Consider the following 24,081-nt stretch of genomic DNA (forward strand, 5'->3'; position numbering starts at 1 on the left):
CAAGATAACCAGTGAGTAATAATTTATTCAAATTATTAAATAATATTTGTCAATTTCCAAATAGAATAATTTACAAATTATTAAGATCATTCCTTTATTAATCTTAGTTAAATAAAATTTTAACTAAATTAATTAATACTTGCATATCTTTAACAAATAAACATTTTAATATTTTTTTATTGTTTATTGATTAAATGAAAATACTTATTAACTATAAAAATACTAAATTTTAATAAAGTTTATTAATAAATCCATTAATAAAAATTAATTGAATTTAAAATATAATTAAAAGTTTATTGTTAAATTAAATAATACAACAATCATATTATTAACAATTGATATTAATTAAAATAATAATTATAAATTAATATCTTAAAAAAACAAAACTATTAACAATGTTAATAATTAAAACATCATAATAATTAAAACGAGTCATAATATACATAAGAGTATTTTTATAAAAAAAACATGCCAAGCAATATACAAATCGTTGATTGTCGTATCGCAGCGCAGGCTACTGTTGTAGTCGGCCTGCGATACTTATATTAAGTTTGGGGGTGCGTGGGATAGCCCCCACCCATTATTAATTCATTTTTTATTATTTTCTTTTGAATTTATATAATGTGAAATGGTTAAAACGTTGATGTTTAATTAATCAAAATTTATAATTATATAAAAACAAAATTAATTAAATAACTCTCTTTATATATATATATATATTTTATTTTTTAAAATTTTTTTAAAAAAAAATTTGATCACCATATTATTCTGATAGAGGAAATATTGCCAACTAACCAAATTTTCAATTTAGAATTTCTTTTTAAAATTCGAACCCTTCCCAGTTTAAATCCTACTTATACAGAAGTTAATTGACGAGCATCTGATAAATTCCAATATTGAAATGTTTAAACTTTCATCACAGAGAATCTATAGGCACGAAGAAGACAGGAAGTAGGAAAATTGCGTAAATAAATCAGTGATCACAAGACCCTACCTGATCCTGATGCTGATATGAAAACCCCAAAAAACTATGAGAGAATTCGCTCCTCTGAAAAACTTTCCTAGAATACTCCTTGTGAAATTTGCTACCAAAAGATGTCTCCACAAAATCCCTTTCTCCCCCAAAATTCCCGGTCCAAATTCATGTCCCTCAAAAATGAACCCCCAAAGTTGTGATAAGGAGTTTTCTCCTCAAATCGGGGCACTAATTGTGCGTTCACCCGAGAGGACTTCTTGCTCAACTGAGTTAACTCTTAAATTAACTTGTATTAATCTTTGCTTTATCTTTCAATGAATTATTAAATAATTTAATTTAGTTTTTCCACTTGACTTCTATTTTTAATCTTTATTACTTTTAATCCCATGCGCACTTTATGAAATTAAAATAACATTATTATTTCCACTTATTTTATCTTTTAATTAATTTCTTTTATTTTCAACTCATGCTTAGATCATGCGATCTAGAAACCTTTAATAATTTAATATCTTTTCCACTTTTAATTTATTTTAGAAACTTTAATTGATAAAATATTTATTAGTTCAATTAATAATAATATTTAGCATTTATTTAAAAATGAACTCTAAATATATTATTATTAAATTAAATAAATATTATCACGTTCTAAATTTATACTTAAAACTTTTATCTCCAAATTCAATTCTTTTTATTTAATTAATTTCTTAATTAATTAAATATAATTAAATATTAAAATATCATAATAATTTTCTATTAAATTAAATCATTAATTAATCTTTTTAATTATAATTAATTAATAGAAAACACATCAAGGACTCAGGAGGCAACATACGAAAACCCATCATAGAAAAACACATACTAAATCAAACAAAAGGGTTATAATCACGAAATTACATCATTTGATGCATTTGGAGGGTACTTAACTCAGATACTTGTCCTAATTATCAATTAGGACAATTGGCTTAAGGGTTTAGGATTTGGACTTAAGAGTTTATCTCCCCTCTCTTACCATTGAGATAATGCGATAGGGTACGCTCATCCTGGCAATTCAGGGAAGTCGATACCCAGTACCTGCAACCTGCATAAAATCCATGCATGTACAAACACAATATTCTAAGCTAAACATACAATGGCAGGAAGTGGTGCATCGTGTAGATCCCGACTAGCAGGTGACTACGACTCCCTTCCTTAACCACATCAGAAACACCATTCATAAAGAAAAGAAACACGCGCACCATACACATGCAGTGTGGGGTAAGTATCCATAAGAAAGCACATGTGATAATAAACTATCTAACTAATCATCATCGATAACTGAAAACATTGAATAATCATCTTACATGCACGAAATATAGAGTACCAAGTAATCTCATCATATAATAAACTGAGTGTAAAACAACAATTGATAATCTCTAAAATAATAATACCAATCATCAAACATAAAATTGGCCTAAAAGAGTTTGGCAAGGATGACTGAAATGCGACTTAGGGGTAGGCACTACAGTTCATTACCCCCTAAATAAACAAGCCCAAAATCCCCTTGGACATAATCAATGAAATAATCTCTATGAGGTGTAGCATGAAATGAAGCACCAGAATCTAAAACTCGTGAGTCATCAACACTTTCTAAAGATAGAAGCAAAGCATCCTTTTCGGATTTGTTACTTACCACATTTGCCTCCTTATCTTCATCTGATTTATCTCCTTCATTTTTCTTTCGATTCCAACTCTCTTTCTTTTTGTGCCCTGGTTTCGCACAGTACTAGTAGTCATTCAGTCCTCTCGATTGAGACCTCCTCCCCTTTGACTTTCCTCTTGATTTCCAATTACTTCCTCTCTCAGTCATTCTGCCTCTGCTTTGTGCATTCAAAGCACTTCCTAATGTAGATCGACCTAAGGTTTTCCTATAAGTTTCCTCACTCAAAACAACACTGATCACATCATCATATTTTAGGGTACTAGATCTAGGAACAAAATCACTCACAACGATTACCAAGCCATTCCAACTTTCAGGCAAAGAACACAAAACCAAGAGAGCCCTAATTTCTTCCTCAAAATTGATACCCATAGAAGATAACTAACTAGTAATAGTATTAAACTCATTTAAATGATCTGTAACCGATCCACCTTCTACCATTTTGATATTAAATAAATGCTTCATGAGAAATACCTTGTTTGAAGTGGAGGGCTTTTCATACAGTGTTCTAGGGTTTTCATCAATTCTTCTGTTGTCTTTTCTTTTGTAATATTAAATGTCATTGATGGTGCCAGGCATAATCGAATGCTTCCAAGTGCCTTTCTATCCAAAAGATCGCATTCATCATTTCACATAGATCCCTGATTCTTGGATTTGCCTTCCAACAACTTCTATAAATCCTTCTAATACAGATAGTCTTCCATTTGCATCTTCCATGACTGGAAGTTCTACCCATTAAACCTATCAACCCTCAGCTTACCCTCATCTGTCATTGCTCCAACTCAACCGTGAGACTCCCACTCAATTGTGAAACTTTCCTACAGGGGATAACTGAAAAACAACTAGGCTTTGATACCACTTGTTAGGATTAAACCACGGACATAAGTAACAATTACATGCAAATATGACCAATAACAAAAAATAATAGATCACATAGAAAAGAACACAAGGCACCAAGATTTAACGTGGTTCACCCAATCCGTGGGCTACATCCACCAAATAGAAAGTTCAATCTTATTACAATCCAGTGATTACAACCTAATTATAATCCATAATCCCTTACAACTCAATACCGCTACTAGAACCAATTTCACATCACACCTTATAAGACAATCCCTAACCCTAAGCCCTTTTATACAAGTATTTTAACTACTTTAGGGTTATAGTTAATAATTACATGTTGGACCAAAATCCTGATAAAATAGGTCCCAAATTTTTTTAATGAAGTATGTACAGTACTTTCCTAATCAGTCACCACAATCTAACAGAAACCTGGATGGTCCATTTCATAGACACCATTAGGACGACCAAGATACCAATTGAATAGGCTACAATTTTGAGTGACAACCTAGATGAATAGTTGGTAGTTATCAAGGCCAACCACAAATTCTATATGACATCATTGTTTGTGTACTTATTAGTGGCCCAAATGATAGACTACCTAGGGCTTTACAAGAAGGGAAACATGCAAGATGCTAATGCCTAGCCCTATCTGGTGTACCCTCAACTAGTTAAGAAGAAACTCTTGGAGAATAGCATATAGTACAGTGTGGTGAATGACAGTTTTATATTTGTAATCATTTGATTCATAGAGGGTGATTATTCTAAAAGGGTGTCAGTAGAGGTAACAGCGAGGATTACAGAGATCAGCACTTACTACATCCAATTTAAAACATTCACCTACCCAGGGTAGCTGGTACCTTGGAGGATCCCAAGAAGCTCCCAAGATATCCATCAAATAGGCTCATTTTGTTGGAGATTGCTAGCCAACTCACATCTGCATATCATAGAGTGAGGAAACAACACAAAAAGACATGGGTGTGGCCAATCACCATCAATGCTTTTGAGGTCAAATAGAATCAAGACATCATGACCTTTGATTTGGAATGGGATCAATATCCCTTAGAAGAATACAACTCCCCTCCGCCATACTTTGATAATATAGGGATGGTCTAACATCTAGTAGGGAAGCACTTCATACTCAAAGATGCATTAGAGGACCACTGGATGAATGCAATAGATGACTATGAAATCCAAATAAGGGATTATTGTAGGATGACTCTATATCTGATAGAAAAATGCTCGAGGTCAAAATCCTACTAAAGGCTATTGAGAAAGATGCAAAGGATGTCTTGGATTTATTGTACAATAGGGACAAAATCTACGAAGGTTGATCATGAATGTAGATATTAGAAGGGATGAGAATGCATACATCAATAATAGAGCTTGCCACATAGTCCAAATTATGAAGGAATGGATCAAGAAACCTTTCAAACTTGATCCAGTTACTCAGGCTATTCCTCTTCAAGCCATAACATGACCCATAAAGGGTAAGGGTATAAAAGTTATAGTATCAACCTTCTGGGCTCAATCTCTAGTGAGACTGGAAATAGTTCATCAAAATGAGTGAGAAGTTGAGTACTTTGAAGCTGAAAGAGGAGTAAAATGGAAGAGGTTTATTGAAAAAGAAAAGAAGCATATGGCTCAAGCTCAAGAGCCTCAACAAGAATGAGTAAATCTTGTAGAAGTAGAGCAACAAGCTAAGCTAGCAACTCAAGACCAAGAGACTGAGCAAGTATCTCCACGGGAATAGGGAAAAGAAGAGGAATAATAGAGGGTACCCCTAGTAGGTATACAAGAAGACACCTCCCCCTTTGTTCCTAAAAGGGCTAGGATTGAGTCCATTGTAACAGGGACATGAAGGTGAAGATTGAAGAAGAAAAAAACTCCACCCCCATAACTACCTAAGACAATCCCAAAAGTTGAGGAGGAAGAAGAAGAAGGGGAGGGGATCAAATATGTTCCCTTGAGTCAAGGGACTCATGTTGCTAGGACCATGGAAGAAGAGAGGAGAAGAAGTTCAAGTGTCATGCCTTCTTCTACTTTGAAAGAGCCTATTCAGATGTCTACATCAGAGGATGAAAAACAATAGTTGATTGGTGATATGCAAGGGCAAGAAATAGATATCTTTGACCTCTCTGAAATTTGACTTCATGCTAGTAGGCATTGAGATGGTGGGTGAGAAGATATGAGACATTCTCACAAACGAATCCCTAAGAGAGGATTGGAATCAAATTCTGCCTCTACCTTAAGGACATCCAAGAATACCATCACCACCATCTCAAGATTTGTCTTTGTTGGATAAAGGCTCAACACCACCACTTCCTCTCACTACAAAAAGATAATAAAAAGTAGCAAAGGAAGTAGAGCCCCAACAACTGCAAGCCGATGAAGTATCAGAGGAGGGGCAAATACTTGAAGAGCCTCAACAAAATCCTTTCGATGCAAAGGCTAAGACCTTAGCCCAAGAAGATATAGAGACTCCAACCATTGATTTATCCCAAAGGGAGAATGTCATGTCCCCTTTTCAAATAATTAAAAAATAATAATCTTTGCTAAGGCAGGCAGGCCCAAGAAAGTGAAGTTTCGGAAAAGGGGGTTAATCTTTGGAAACCGTTGGACTAATAAATGAAAATTATTATTAAAATATGTTTCATTAAGCTCTCTTGGACGTGAGTTACGGTTATGCCCTCTTTTAAGGGGTTTGGAGGCATTTTGGGCGGATTCTAGAACTTGATTTTTGCTCATTCTTTGTTATTCTTCAGAGGCTGCCAAACCTGTGGAGAAGGAGACCCAAGAACGGGAGTTTGCAAGTTTTCAGGGAGACCCAAGAACAAGAGTTTGCAGGTTTCCAAGAAGGCTAAGGATGGGAGTTTGAAGCCATTCCATGTGCATGCTCATATAGAGTTTGCCTTTGTGCTGAACAATGCAGATTTGTGGGTTTTCGGGTGTGTTTTTTGTATGAGTTTGATGTTTTCAGTTGAGTATTTCATATCAGTTTGGGTTGTTGCTGTATTTCAGACTTTAAGGTGTTAAAATAGAGCTGAATATATGTATTGTGATGTGATTAAACTTCTGAGATAGATTATTAGTGTTTTTGTGGTGTTTCCGAGCATTTTTGTGTTAATTTCGATAGCCCGATGAGCATAGTTTTTGTCCTACATTTGAGAACTGTTGTGTAAAGGATATATATATCTAGAAATGTCATTTTGTAGGCTGTTATGCTGCTGAAATTTCTGTAAAAATGTCCACTTTCAGATTTATTAATAATAGGTGAAGCTGTGAAGCTTTTGGCACAATTTTTGGCATACCCGATTTGGGGTTTCTTGAGAAATTTGGTGGATCTTTGTGATATTAGTTGTTTGATCTTAAAAATATAATTAGAGGTTGAAAATATCATACAAAATCAGAAAAGGGACATTTTAGAGAAGACGCTAGAGAGCATTGATAAGAGAAAGGGGCTTGTAGTAGAAACCACCTCTTCAATCAAATACATGACTCTAATGGGCATCACACTGGTAGGGCTAAAGAGGGAGGTTTTATTTTGGCAAAAGAAGTAGTTGGATCTAACTAATGATGAGGTAATGAAAGAGCTAATCAAAGCTACCAAGAAGACTAAGCCACCTATGAGTGATGCATGACCATTGGTCTTCATTATGAAGAATCAAGTTTAGGACTTGCTTGTACACATAGCTTTCCCTCTTCCACATGCTAACATAGAGGAACTAACTCTTAAAAATTAATAAAGCAAGGAGGTCATGTTAGGAAGGCCTATAGTAGATACTATAAAAGTAATGATTACTACAAGCATGAAAGAGGTGTTTAGGTAGATGGACCAAGATGAGTCCAAGTTTTGTATGCCAAGAAAACAAAATGAGCTTTTTAGAGGCTATTTGCATAGAGTTATAGGCCCAATACATCTAGAAAATCCAAAGATCACTCTTGCTATGACAATAGAGAGAAATAAAAAGGGGAATGTACAGTTAGATTCATTTTTGGGAGCATATCAACAATGACATGATAATTTTGAGGAGAAATGTTTACAAATAATATGGAAAATTCTAACCTGTTACATGATATTTAGTTGAGTGCAGATAAACTGGTGTCCATAGTGAACCAATATTTTGGGTTGATGGATGAGGTACATACCTGGGGATAATACCTATAGGCTTTGACATCAATAAAAGATCAAAGGTATCCTACACTCATCAAAGTTTATACAATAGAGGAGCTTGATAAGATTGATGATTGGATAGAGAAAATATCCATTGGTAATAAATTCATGGAGGGACTACACAAAGATATTCAGAGAATAAGGGACCAAACTCAAGAGAAAATTTTGAAAGCAGAAAGGTACTAAAATGTTGCTTGCCTTGAGATTTTTGAAGATGAGTCAACAAACAAACTCAACTTGATGCAATTAGTGGTCCAACAATTTTGAAGAATCTTCAAAGATTCTTTTTTAGATGAAGATATTAGGAAAGCATTTAAGATTGAGAAGGTATTTTTGGAACTAGAGACTAGACTTGAGGATTTTGTGGCAACTCGGATAGAGGTCAATAATTATTGGTAGGTTGTTAAGGAAAAATATAGAGTTGAAGATTTTCCAAAAGCTACCCAAGTGACTGAGATAATCTTGAAGTTAAAGGGGAAACATCAAGACATTATTTTGGTGTAAAGGGGAAGAAAACTCAAATGCTAGAAATTTAATTTTGACACTTGAGAAAATTTCACATTTTTTAAGCTTGCCATCAAGGTGCAAGGGTGCACTATTTTCAAAGGTGCACTGACAATTTTGAAAAAGTAGTAGTGCACCAATAGTTAACTGCCAGTTTCTATTTTAAGAGCATCCCATACATTGAAAATGCATTTTGATGATAGTTCAACTCCCAGTCATTTAGAGAAGGTCAAGCTTCCATTTTAGAGCTTCTAGTGACTCTTATATCCTCTTGGAACTTCCTTCTTCTTATCTACTTCTTCTTTCATTGTTTTAAGTCATGTAAAGGATCATGCACCCATTAATTGATATAAACAAGGGTAGAGACCTATTTAGCACCATTTAGAAGTCAATTTGTATATAATTCAATTTTTTAAATTAGTTTTTTAGCATGGGTTGCATTTTAAGAACTCTCTCTCCTAGCACAAAGGGAGGATATGCCTTCTTATAAATACATGGATGTAAAATGTACTCTAGGTCATTATTTTGATGCAATAATATATTCTATTGGTGCTGTCATTATGAGTGTAGTTATTCTTGCCAGAGTGCGTTATTTTGGTGAATGCATGTTCACAAATAATAATGGAGCCAATGGTTTTATTGTGTTGTTATGATTGTGCAACCTTTTACTTCTGGTGTTTGCCTCATGTTAACGAATCTCTCTGACATATCGAGTTGGAGAGAAGATCATCTATTGCTCCTACATAACTTCTTGTCTCGCATGAGTGCACTTTTTTTGGCCTTGCAATTTAATGAGAAGTGAAACATCTTTTTTTATTATTGAGTTCCCATCGATGATTGCATCAGTAGAATTGAGGAAGTGCTACTCCTATTTTCATTGGTTTCCTACCTGATCTTTTCAATGATTTAACTCGTAGATGTGTTGTTATCATGATTTATGTCCATTATGAATTTCCCTTTCAAGTTATTTTATTTAATCTCTTGTTATCTTAGCTTTTATATTTGATTTTCTAATGCTTGATTAGAAATAGGAATTCATATAGTTGCATCGATAAATTGCATTCATCATAAAATAGAAAATACAAAAAATATATCTCTTTTGTGGTTACTTTTCAAAACAATAGATCAAACATCTTATCTAAAGTTGGTTGAACCAACAAAGGCCTCCTCATGAACATACACATTTATCTTCAATTGAGTAGATTCTAGTAGGTCGCAAGATCACCTAGAATCTTGGAGTTGATCCTAGATTAGCTTTTCAAGAGAGGAGTTTAAAAGGATTCCTATCGTTAAGCATCGTGCAAAATGATAGCTCAACAAAAAGCTTGGTTTATGCTATAATATTATTGATGCTTGGTTAACAAAGTAATTTTAAGTTTTATTAAATTGTTTTAACCTTTAGTAACTTAGTTACAAAAACATAAAGCATAAGCAAATAACATGAACACAAATGACACCAAGATTTAATGTGGAAACCCAATTTGAGAAAAACCATCTAGGAACCAGTGACAATAATTTTCACTCTTATGAAGTGAGCCCTTTTAGGAGTAAACTATGTTAAAGTTTACAAAACATACTGTTAAGTATGACCCTATTAGATGATTTAGATCACCCTATCAGAGTAGCTTGGTTAGAGTCTTTAAATGCTTCAGTCATGAAATGTCGCCTTGTTAGAAGACTTACAAAATGACTATTAAGTCAACTCTATTAAGAGATTTCTTTATTGCTACAATGGTTAGAAAGAAATAACAATTTGACTTGATTTATGAAGAAACTTTCTTTGTAGATTCAAATCTATGTTCTAACTTGACCTTTGGATCCTTCATGATCAGATGTTCTCTGCAGCTTGTCTTCCACACTTTCCTTCTCTACCTTTTCTTTACTCCCATATCCATCTTATTTCATATCTCCACTTACTTACATTTTGTCCTCACAACTTGACCTTTCTTATATATCATAAGATAGGATAAGCTAACTTGAATACCCTTTCAAAACATTAATAAACATTCAAATAGCTAGTCTCAATTAATAAAATATTTGATAATTATGTTATGTTTTTACTCATTCAATACTAGGATTGAATGCTCGGTTGACTTTGTGACTCCTTCAATGCCCAACCACTTGGTCAATACTGCAAGCCTTTTTGATGCTGCACCACTCAATCAATACTACAGTTAGGAATCCTTTCACTAACCAACTATTTAGTTAATACTAGAAAGTCTTCTTTATATGACTACTCAGTTAATACTAAGGTATACAAGGTTAATACCAAAAAGTCTACATTGCTCAGTTAATACTAAAATTTGTGTAAACATCAATGAAAATATACAATTGAAGAATTATTTCCAACATGTGAAATAAGTATAAATAAGTAAATTTTCACACCCCTAAGTCTATAAATGTTATAATTTTGTGACAAAAAAAAAATTCTATCGAAGTAGTGTAGGATAAAAACTTTTCCTTGAGGTGTGAAAAAATCTTCATGACTAGTAATGAATATTAAAACAAAACTATATTCATAAATAGAACACAAACAATGAAGAGCTCTTATGCTTCCACCATAAGGTCTTGAAAACCCTTTCTGTCGAATAAAAAATTGTGCTAAGTCTACAAGAGATGATGTGGGGATTTGCATTTTGAATGTCTTCATCAACTTTTTTCCAATTGCAAGATACTACAACATGGTTATAAACCACCAAAACCAATTAGAGTCTACTAGTAACTTGAATGACGGTGAAAAGTACAAGGTCATATATGACTCTATCATGTAGATGTAAGCCACCTATATTATGTTGCACAAGATAGACAACAACAAACTTGAGATCATCATCTACGAGAATAAATAATCTGGAGCATTGTCATTCCAATAACTCTTTACAAGATACCAAACATTGTATACCAATTTTTTTTCATCAAGAACACTTAAAATAATGTAACATTAATGAAAACAATAAATATGTATATCAATAAAATAATACTTAAAAAAAATACATATATAATTGTCCAAACATGGATGATAGTAAAATATTCATTATTGAATTATAATCGTGTACACATGGGTGTAACATTTTAAAGGAAGCATGGTTGATGGACACAATGTTACCTAGAGGTTTTAGAGTAGTGCAAGAATGATTAAAAACTTAAAATGGAGAGCTAAGTTGTAGACCAAAATGGCAAGACAAGAGCTACATGGCCAAAATGAAAATAAAATAAATTGTGAAAACATTATTTTTAGGGTTGCCAAATGAACCAACATTTCCCCAATTTTTCATTTTTCAAATGTATAAAAAATAATATATCTTTGAAGAAATTATGCACATGTATACAAAATTATGCATATTCATACATAATTATAGATATATAAACTTTATTTGAAAACCCTCAATGACATTTGTGAAATGATAAATATTTTGAGAAAATGAAATGTATCAAAATAAATGATGACAAGAAATACTAAAATGCATGAGTGATGAAGGAAAATTCTTAGTTTATTGTAAAATTATATACACACACATATATGTATATGTATGTATATAATATATGTATATGTGTGTGTATGTATGTGTGTGTGTGTGTGTGTGTGTGTGTGTGTGTACATATACATACATATATAGATATACACACACATGTGTGTACATACATTTTTTATGCATAAGAATATACATTCTTATTCATGATGAAATTAGTTGTATAAAAATATTATTCTTGTAGCTCTTGAAGCAACATTTATCATTTTATTGTAACCCATTATGCACATGGATAATCATTTTATTGACTTTCATGTTAATGAGCAAGCTGATTATTTTGATTATTATTTAAAATGAGATAACATACAATTTTGTAAGGATGATGGAGATGTGAGAACAGTACACTTGGTAGATAACTCCTTCTTCTTCTTTTTTTTTGGGGGGGGGGGCGAGTGTGGGGGGTGAATTGGTTATGTCCAGTTATCTCTTATAGGCATTTCAAACACTTCAGTAGTAATTAAACTTCATAAACATCAAAAGAAATAACTCGATCATCTCATTCAACTTCACAATTTGATCTTTTAATCAATTTATTCCAAACCATTAACTCATTGTTCCTATTATTACCGAGTATTAGAAATATAACACAACTTTAACCTTAATATTACCTAGTTACTACCAAGTTGTGATATAATAAAAATAAACGTGCAACACAACAACATTTATACATTTGACACCATGATTTAACATGGAAATCCTATAAAGGGAAAAACCACTCGGGGCCAACAACCCAAATAATTTCACTCTTTAGAAGTGAGCTCTGCTAGAAGCCAACTTTGTTAAAGGTTTACATGCAAATTTCTAGGGTGACCCAGTTAAAGGGTTTTAACATAAAGATCTCATATACCTTATCTCTCCTTGGTCCTGTCTAAAGAGTGACCTATTCTAAAGGACTTATAAACATCACTAATCAATGTTACTACTATGGGGTAGGAAATGCAAATCAAGGATACAAAACCTAAGTTCATCACATAACCTACTTACACGTGTAAGTGTATGATATAGAAGAGGGGAAGATAAGGAAGATAAACTTTTCAATCCCAATTCTAGAAGTTGGGCCTAGAGATATCAGTGCTAACTGAGTGAACAAGGAGTGCTAATGCAAATTAGATCTAGGAAGAATAGGGGAAAGATGACCAAATCCGTAAAGACCCTTAATGTGTATCTATATGATAGATATAGATATGTTGAATTCACAAAGGAGGGAGAAGGAACTCACCTTTGAAATATTTTTTGTGCTTGTTGTTTCAATCAAAATGGGAGGAAATCTTCAGATCTAGGCCTGAAATTGTGTGATAGATGAAACCCATAAATCTTTTGATGATCAATTAGGGGTGAATTTGTGCATCAAGGGTGAATTGGTGCATTAGGGGTGCAAAAGAAATCTTGATTAACTGTGTCTGATGTTGATTATAATTTCCCTATTTTGAAGGAAGCCAAAAAGGGTACTCTAATCTATAACCTATCTATCAATTTGATAACCACAATTGGCAATAAAATGGTTTTTTGTAGTTGATGGGGGGTTTCCCTTAGTTAAACCCCAGATTAAGAATTAACCTTGAATTAAAATAATTTAAATAGCATGAATGTAAAGTAAATATATGAATTCTCCTTACAAAGATGAGTCTGTTGAATCAAATGCAATGTTCTTGACTTCACCAATGGATTTGGACCAAGAAGATGAAGATGAAAGCATGTAGAAGATACACCAAAGGATCTTGAATAGATTGAAGAAGATGTCAAAGATAAATTCCTACAATTACTTGAGTGCTTAAATCCTTGAATCTTAAACAAAAAATTGCTTGAATGTTTGAAGGCTTGCAATTTGAATGCTTGAGAGCTAGAGATTGGATTCTTGAACACTTCTGAATGATACATATTGTTATGATTGTGGATAAGAAATGTAGAAAATGGATTGGTTTATATAAATATTAGAACTAACTAACTCACATGAATTGATTGCCATAAAAGTTAACACTCAATCATCTAAAGGGACACAGTGCACCCCTAATTGGCCCATTAGGGTGTAATGCACCCGTGAAGCATCCAAGGTACAATGAACCTCTGATTATCAGTTGTAGAAATCCTAGGGACTATTGAGGGACCCTAAAATAGGTCTTAGAACCTAAAAATCATAATAAGATTCTAAGGAGACCCTATTTCAATGCCAAGAATAGATTCCAAGTGAAAAGGTGGATGAAAAGGAAGGACCTAGGGGAAATAGATCCTACCTTGAGCTTGTCACCATGAAAATAGGAGCTTTAAAGAGGATCTTTTAGGTTTTACCCCAATCCCACCTAGGAGAAAGGACATAAAAGGGAAGAAGAAATGAAAGAGAGAAGTGTTAGAAATTTATTCAATGCTCCCTCAGAATTCATGACAAGGGACTAGCCACATCTTATGTATTATAAGTTGATTAGTTGTATATGACATTGAAAGATTGGTCTTCTAGTGAAACAACAACCCCAATCTAACAAGTGGTATCAGATCTTAATTACAGGTTTGAATACTCAAACCCTAGGGTATGTTTAGGGGGAGATTGTTGGAAAAAATTACAATGCACCCATCAAGATTTGTGATAGGGGATTAACCACCTCTTGTGTACTATAAGTTGAGTGGTTGTATCAAGCATTGACAGATTGGTCTTTTGGTGCAACAAGGTGCAACAACAACCCCACTCTAACAAGAAGGAGATTGATGATCACACATTAATTAGATACTAGACCTTTATCAAATTGGAGTGCTTCCAATTTAAGATGGTACATTTATCCCCCACTTTAGTGAGAGGATGGACATGATCCAACCTCTTGATAAAGTAGAGCACAAGACCTAGGATACTCTTATTAAAATCCAAGAGGTGTTAGCATGAATATTGATGGTATTCCTTTGGGGAAATATCCTAAGCATTGGTGAGCATGTGGAAATATTGACATGTTGCATTCATGACTATGTCATTGATGTCAACATAGCAATAACTCTATGAAAATTGGTAGAGTAGCAAATAGAGATCAAGGTCATACTGAAAGAGGTTTAATGTACTATTGATGTATGGGTAAGGACATGTTCCTTACTGTATCTTGATGACAAGGTTAAATATGGGTAACATAAGTCAAAGTCATGTACAAGTTGTAAGTGATTCGCATAGAGTAGTACAGAGACATAGTAATTGTTAAGCAGTTTCTAATGACTATATTATATCTTCTAATAGAGATATAATCTAGAGATGCATAGTTAGATAGTGATAGAAGATAGTTTGATGGTGACATCAAAGAGTGTGCAAGCTCTAGTGTTATGCATGTGATAAGTTGTATAGATTGTGAGAAAATAGTGTTATTGTAATTGTAAAATAATTAATTATCTTATTATAATTAATTGGGAAGGCCTCAAGGCTGACTAAAGGAATTATTTTGGAGATAGGGTATAAAGGAAAGATGTTTTCATTGTTTGTAATGGGTGTGAAGTGTGAACTATTCAAGGAATTTTTAACAAGAGAAAAGTATTTGGTAAATGTGAGTAAGTGATCCAAGGGATCATTGGATGCAAAGTTGATGATTTGGTATTGAGATTAGAAGGAGGAGAAGTATGGTTGATAGGATAGAGAAAGAGGAAGGAGAAGTATAGTTCTATTCTATTATTTTGCAGGGAATAATACAAAGATCATTTGGACAATGTGTTCATTGGTCTTACCTCTAAAGTTGTTTGGGCAGTGGGAATGATATTGTGCACGAGTATCTTGTTTTGGTTTCTAATTATATTTCTCATATGGTTAAGTTTTATTAAGATTGCTAATTGTGATAATAGTTGGATAAATGATTCACCCTCCCCTCTTAGTTATGTTGTTGGGCTATATATTCTAACAATTGGTATCAGAGCATTAGGTCCTTGAAGAGAAATCTTAGCAAATTTTGGAGATAAATGGCGAGTCATTTCAAAAAAGATAGTCCAAAGACAGATAGAGGAAATTTTGACACCCAAAAGATGGAGATTCTTGGTGAGTTATCATATTTGTGTAAAGAACAAAGCATTGAGTTTCCAAATCTAGAATCCTTTTTTTGTATAAAGAAGAATGGAAGCACAAGTAAAGACATATCCAGATTCAAAGAAGTCATGAAGATCAAAGAAGGTATTGATCTACTTATGAAAAAGGAGCCACAATGTATGCAAATTTTTGTTTGTTTGACATGTAAAGAGTTTGGTCATTTTTCATCTAGATGTCCTAAAAGAGTAAGAAAATCTAGAAAGAATTCACTTTCTAATGAAGATGAAGAAATTAAAGCAAGTACAAAAAGATTCTTGAATGATTGTGATTATAAAGATAATGAGCCTAAATTGGTTAAGAAAAATGAAGTAGTAGAAGAGATAGCTTTGGTAATTATTGTTGATCCAAAGGCAAACCATGAAAATGTGGAAGCTATCATTAAGACTAACAATGATTTGTAGAATGGGAATTAGATTGAAGAGTGGAGATTTCGGCCTAGAGAAAAAGAAAGAGTTGAGTTCACAACTCCTAGCAGAAGTATATTAAAGAATCACCCTCCAAAGCATATAATTGGAAGCAAAGACAAACAAGTGATGAAAAGAAACATAGTTAATGAAGAGGGGTAAAAGCCCAGATCTATGTCACCATTTGTGATACAAAAACCTATTTTGGTCAAATCTCATTTCTCTATCAAAACTCAATTTTTTTCAAAAACTAAAAATACCCTTTTATAGATCTCAAATTCAATATCATCATTATATAAATTTTTGAGTGTTTTGATTAGTTATAATATTTTATAATCTCAAAATATCATAAGTCAATAATTCAACATTTCAGAAGATGTTCTCTCAAAAAATGAAAAAAAAATAGTAAATCATATCAAAAAAATAAAAAATAATATTTATCATTAGAGGAGATAATCCTCTTCATGAATATGTAATTTTTTTTCAATAAGGTATAGATTTGATAGGGAAGTTATGACGGGAGGAAAAAATTGTTGGATTCTGACAAGGTCGAACTTGAGTACTTATAACAAAGAAAATATACATCAAAAATAATTATTTCTTTTTTTGTTCACTAGCTATACATGTCATCTATAAAATATTTTCAAATCGGAACAAAAAAAGATGATTTGCACATACTTGTTTGACAGGAACTACATCCTCTATTTTTTATAGTTAAAAAAGGGACTTCAAAATAAAATAAAATGAATGAATTCTTAGTCATAAAATTTATAAAAATTATAGGCATAAAATTCATACAATTCTACACATTTCATTAGTTTATATCATCTTCATATTTTAAACAAAAATACCATTTTTTTTGTCATTAATGTTGAACTGTCACATTCTGATATCACATTTCTTTATAAAAGGTGACATAGGTTTGTGCTTTTACCTAGAAATATGTTTGATTTCTCAAGTTAAACCTAAGAGTACAGATGAAGCATATAAAGATGATCATTGGATTCAAGAAATGAAGGAAGAATTAGATCATATTGTGAAGAATAACACATGGCAATTAGTTCAAAGACCTAAAGACAAGAATGCTATTGTCACCAAATAGGTATTTAGAAACAAGATGAATGGACAAGGTGAAGTTGTGAGAAGTAAGGCTAGATTAGTGTGCAAAGGATATTCATAGCAAGAAGGAATGGATTATGAGGAGACATATGCCCCTGTAGCCAGAACTAAAGAAGTGAGAATGTTCCTAGCTTATGCAATGAATAAGAAATTCTTGAAGTGTGTCAAATGGATGTCAAATCAACCTTCCTGAATAGAGAATTTGAAGAAGAGGTATACATTGAGTAACTTGAAGGTTTCCCTCTGACAGAAGAAAAAGATATGGTATATAGATTGAAGAAAGCTCTATATGGTCAGAAGCAAGCACATAGAACTTGGTATGCAAGATTGGACAAGTATTTGACAAAGCTTGGATTTGCTAAAGGTATGGCAAATAGTAACTTGTATTTGAAAGAAATAGATAATGGTTTGTTGATAATAGTAATATTTGCTGGTGACATAATATTTGTAGGTAATGATGAAGCAAGTGATAAGTTTGCTGAAGAAATGAATAATAAGTTTGAAATGAGTATGATAGGAGAAATGAAGTTTTCCTAGGTTTGCAGATTATATAGGATAATGATGGCATTTTTAGTTCACAAGTGAAGTATTTAAAGGACTTGTTGAAAACATTTGGCTTGGAAATTTGTAATAATTTTGGTACACAAATGATAATTAGTCACAATTTATCTAGCAAAGATGAGACACCTACAATTGCGCAAGAAGAAGTACAGATCCATGATTAGAGGTTTGCAATATCTGGCTCACACTAGAACACATATAGAAAATGTAGTTAGAATTATAGCTAGATGTCAAGCTGATTCTAAGGAGTATCATTATGCATTAATTAAGAGGATATTTAGATATTTCAAAGGAACATCTAATTATGGGATATAGTATGACAAATCAAGTGATTTCACTCTATGTACTTATACTGATGCAGATTGGGCATGCAATATGGATGACAGAAAGAGACCAATGATGCAACATTCTTTCTTGTAGGAAGATTGGTTTCTTGGCTAAATAAGAAACAAGATTGTATTTCATAGAGTATAGCTAAGGTAGAGTATGTAGCTATGACAAATATTTGTAATCAAGTGATTTTGATGAAGCATATGGTGAAAGATATTAGGATAGAATTTTCAGAACCTATTATCATATACTATCATAATCCAAGTAGAGTTAGTATGTCTAGGAATCATGTATTGTATTCTAAGACTAAGCATATATCTATTAAGTATCATGTCTTGAGAGAGAAAGAAACAAAAAAAGAGATCAGATTGGAATATGTGAGTACTAAAGATCATATTGCACATATCTTTACAAATCCCTTACCTAAAGATACATTTGAGTACTTGAGACATATGCTTGGGTTTATACCCTTTCCTACTTCAGAGTAGATGATGCAAATATTACATTAGTCCAGTGGTATAAAACACTATTGTTTGACTGGATTGAATGTTGATGCTTCCTATATGGGGGAGTATTTGTGATGAGTAGAGTCATTGAGGACTCTTAGTACATGGTATTGAACAATGTCTTTGGATACTTGCATTGGTTGAAGACTTGAAGCAGTTAATTGACATAATGAGGCCTTTGTCATTGATGTCAATGGGGGAGAAGAGTGCATGAAAAAAATCTCCTAAGTATGTATGGGGAGAGATGAGTATGAGAAACATCCTCTAGATGAATGAGGGAGAGATAGTTATTAGGGAGTTTTAGAAATTAATGTAAGAAAGAAGAAGGAACATTGATGCAGGAGCATCCTGGGTGTAAGAGCAATCTTGCATTACCAAAAAAATAAAAATAAATTATTTTCAATTTTCTATTTCTGGGAACTTGCTATTTTTAGTAAGTTTGTCATATGAGCTCAGAATGTTCTCATTTTCTACATGAAAGCTCATTTTAGAATTATAAGCCTACCATAAAAATCTCATTGCTCCAGCGTAGGCATCATAGAGGTTATTGTTTATTTTTGGGGGAAATTTTTGGAGAAAAATATTTGAACTTAGTTTTGAAGGCCTTAGAGGCCCTAGATGATGTCCAAAAACTCAATGGAAGGGTGCTTGCATAATTCCAAGCATGTAGATCAGGAGATGGTGTTTCTAAAAAGTGGTTATAATAGCCAATCAAAGCAATGATTTAAGAGTTATGGCTTTCCAAAGTTGGGCTACCCAAAATTTATAAAATAATTTTCAGAGATGTATTTGGCTGACAATATATATGTATTGTTAGGGTCTATCAGCCCTAGGTATTAAGTTTGATTGTGAGCCTTCTTAGATGGCATAAAATTACCTATTTAAGAAAGGCCTGAATATTGTCTAAGACAACTCTGCGTAGTAGTTTGCAACTTAGTCTTGTAGATTACTGTAATGAAGGCACCCATGTGGGTTAGCATATTATACTTGTTAATTTTATAATTTTGCATTTGTAGCGATAATAAGAATTCCATATTTTATTCTCGCATTTTTTGTTGTTTCTTTGTTTCTATTATGGGTTTATGGTATTAAGGCAAGCACCTTTTATCAAGTGGTATTAGAGCTAGAGTTCTTGAGTGTGTGGACAAGTCACTGACTACGAGGTAGCTCACACCAAGATCGTGGTTTTGGCTGAGCATGTAGATAGATCATTGATTGTGGGGTAGTTTGCACTAGGGTTTCAATAGAAGTGCAAAAATGCCTCCATGAAGAGAGTGTGGCAGAAGAGTTGTAGGTGTCACACCTAAGGGTTTTAGAGCCCTCCAAAGAAAAATGCAAGCATTGGAAGAACAAATGCACAGAAGAATAAATCTTTGTATAAGAGATGAAAGCAAGGATGAGGATGAAGTAGAAAAAAGGCCAAAGTAGAGGTAGTTCTAAACCCAGAGGAAGAGAGGATTTTTAAGGACATCTCCAAGATTGGAAAAAGACCTAAGTTTGAGGTTCCCACATTTTCAAAAAAATCTTAACCTAGAGGAGCTAATTGATTGGATCAATGAACTAGAGGAGTACTTTAAGTATGAAGATATTGAGGATCTTGATAGGGTCAAGTTTTTGAAGGTGAAACTAAAGGGACATGTAAAGATTTGGTGGCAAGAGGTTCAATTGGAGTGAAATAGAAAGGAAAAAGACAAAATCACTAAATGGGATTAGATGATAGCTAAAATAAAGTGGTAATTCATTCTCATGGATTATGAGCTTGATCTGTTGAAGAAAATGCAAGGGTTGAAGCAAGTAGTAAAATATGTTTAAGAGTATACCGAAGAGTTCTACCAAGTTCTCATTAGAACCAACAATGCAGAAGCTGATAAGGAGAAAGTGACATATTATCTTGATGGGTTAAGGTAAAGTATCAAGGACAAGTTGAGTATGGTTCAAATGAACAAAATTGATGAGGCATACTAGTTTTCCCTAAGAGTTGAGGAGAAACTAAGAAAGAAGTTTGACAACAAGAAAAGTAGAAGAGGTTGCAGTGGGAGATCTAGTGGACGATCTTGTGGTGGTGGTAATGATGATCAAAAGAATAGGGATGAGGCTAGAAGTAGTAGTCAACACCAAAGGGGAAAAAATTCTAGTTATTTCTATGATTAGAACAATAGAGATCAGAGAGGAAGAGGTAGATGACAAGGATTTGGAAGAGGAGGCTTTGTGGGAAATGTTTTCACTACGGAGAAGAAGGGCATAGAGCATTTAAATATTCCTAGTGCCAAGGAAGGACAAATCAAAGAATAGAAGGTTAGGCCAAAGTTGCACATGTTGATGAAGATGCTAGATCATCGCATTCTAAAGATTTCAAAAGAAGAGAAGTCCTAGTTAATAGAAGAGTCCTGCTAAGTGGTGAGAATGAACCTGATCAAAGGAGGAGCTTATTTCACACAAGGTGTAGATGTAAAGATAAGTGTTATTATGTGATCATTGATGGTGGAAGTACTAATAATTTGGTGTTAGAAATGATTGTCACAAAGTTGAAGCTAAAGAGATAGAAACAACTAAGTCCATTCCATATTACTTGGGTGCAAGATGACCGTAAGGTCATGGTCAATGAGTAGTGCTTAATGAAGTTCAAATTGGAAGCTACTAGGATGAGGTACTATGCGATATCATACCTATGGACATATGTCATTTTTTTTGGGTAAGCCATGGCAGTTTGATGGGCATGATGCACACAATGGGCAAGCAAATACCTATATTCTAACCAAGGATGGAGTGAAGCATAAGTTGAAGCCATCGAAGAATAAAGAAGAAAAGGTATGTAGTGTTTCTAGAATATGTTTTGTTGATGAAAAATAGTTTCTCAAAGGTATGAAGCGTGAGCATATGTGTTTTTATATAATTCCAAAAGATAGTAAGGAAGAAGTAAAGGAGGTACCTACAAAGTTGCAGATATGTTAGGAAAGTTTTTTTATACTGTATCAGATAATGTACCTGATCGATTGCCCCAATGAGGAAGATCAATCACCAGATGGATTTGGTTCCAAGAGTTAGTTTTCCAAACAAGATAGCACATAGAATGACACCAATAGAAAGTGAAGAGTTGAACAAATGAGTTCATGAGTTGTTGCAGAAGGGGCTGATTCGAGAGAGTCTGACTCCATGTGATGTACTAGCAATATTAGTACCAAAGAAGAATGGAGAATAGAGAAAGTGGATATATTCTTGCACTATAAAAAAGATCACAATAAAGTACATATTTCCATTGCCAAGGATGGATGATATTATGGACTATTTGAGAGGAGTTGAGTATTTCACAAAGATAGATCTGAAGAGTGGGTACCATCAGATTCATATCAGAGAAGGTGATAAGTGGAAGACTACTTTCAATACAAGGGAAGGACTGTATGGGTGGTTAGTCATGCCTTTTGGGCTAACCAATGCATCGAGCACTTTCATGAGGCTCATGAATGAGGTACTAAAGGAATTTTTGGGTAAGTTTGTCATTGTTTACCTAGATGATGTTTTGATTTTTAGTAAGACATTGGAGGATCATTTAATTCATATTCACAAGGTGTTTGATAATTTAAGTAAGAAAAGTTGTTGATAAGCCTAAAGAAGTATAGTTTTGTAAAGGAGTTGGTGTACTTGTGATTTATAGTCTCAGAAAAAGGTTTGAAAATGGACCTAGAGAAAGTGAAGGCTATCCTTGAATGGCCTACTCCATATAGTGCTACAAAGGTAAGAGTTCATGGTCTAGATAGTTTTTATAGAAAGTTCACAAGATGTTTTAGTAGTATTTGTGGAGCCCTGACTACAACAATGAGAGGGGATAGGGAAGAATTTAAGTGGACTATAGGAACAAATAAGAGTTTTAATCTATTGAAACAAAAAGTTACTGAGCAGCCTATTTTAGGACTTCCATATTTTAACAAGGCATTTCATGTAGACTATGATGCTAGCAGTACTGCAATAGGAGCTATTTTGAGCCAAGAAATAAATGTATTGCTTACTTTAGTGAGAAGTTGAATGATGCAAAAATAAAATATTGTATTTATGATTAGGATTTTTATGCTATAGTTTAAGCATTGAAGAAGTGGAGACAATATTTTTTTCCTAAAGAGTTTGTTTTGTATATTGATCATCAAGCTTTATAATATTTGAATAGTGAAGGAAGATTAAACCAAATGCATTTGAAGTGGGTTGAGTTTTTGTAGAGTCATCCATTTGTTTTGAAACATAGGAGTGGGAAGTCAAACAAAGTTGCAAATGCTCTTAGTAGAAGGCAAATTTTGCTAAAAAAAATGCAGATAGAGGTAGTTGGGTTCAAGGAACTCAATACTTTGTATCTAGATAATCCTAATTTTGGTGAAGGCTTGTACAGAACCTGTTACTCTTGATAGGACAAAGTAGTTGGATTTCATATCTAGGATAGTATGCTATTCAAAGGAAGCTAGTTGTGCATTCCAAGAAGTTCAATGAGGGAGAATCTCATCAAGGAGAAGCAAAGTGGAGGATTGGCTGGATATTTTAGTAGAGATAAAACTATAGCTTTGGTTGCTAAGAATTATTATTTTCCATAGTTGTAGCAAGATTTGAAAAAGTTTCTACAGAGTTGTAGAGTATGTCAGATGGCAAAAGGGGTGAAGTAGAATACAGGGTTGTATCAACCATTACCTATACTTGAGAAGTTATGGGAGGATGTCAGCATGGATTTTTTTCTTGGACTACCGAGGATGCAATGAGGGCATGATTCTATTTTTATGGTGATTGACAGGTTTTCAAAGATGGCACATTTTATTCCTTGCAAGAAGATTAGTGATGTTATTCATGTGGTAGAGTTGTTTTTCAAAGAAGTGGTGAGACTACATGGTCTGCCAAAGAGATATAGTTTTAGATTAAGATACCAAATTTGTTGGATATTTTTGGCATACATTATGGAAGAAGCTAAAAATAGATTTGAAGTGTAGTTCATTGCATCATCCATAGACTAATGGACAAATAGAAGTGGTGTATAGGAATTTGGGAAATTTACTGATATGTTTGGTTGGAGACAAACTAAAAGAATGGGATTTGATTTTACCATACGCATAATTTGCATATAATATTCTGTCAATAGGAGTACTGATAAATCACCATTCTAGATTGTATATGGGAGTAGTCCCAGAAATTCTTATGAATCGCGACATTTGGATAAAAGAGAGATAAGTAGTGTTGAAGTAGAAGAATTTGTTGAACATTTGAGGAATATCTTTGAGGAGGTGAGGAAGCACATCATAAAAATGAATATACAGTACAAGGCTAAGGCAAATGTGAAAAGGAGGTATAAGGAATTTTAAATTGGAGATGAACTCCTAGTTCATTTGAGAAAGGAGAATTTTCCAGTGTGTACATATAATAAGCTGAAAATGAAG

The sequence above is a fragment of the Cupressus sempervirens genome, chromosome 6 (genome assembly GCF_028749045.1).
Source record: "Cupressus sempervirens isolate cs-2001-9-10 chromosome 6, ASM2874904v1, whole genome shotgun sequence".
In the NCBI taxonomy this organism is placed as follows: domain Eukaryota; kingdom Viridiplantae; phylum Streptophyta; class Pinopsida; order Cupressales; family Cupressaceae; genus Cupressus; species Cupressus sempervirens.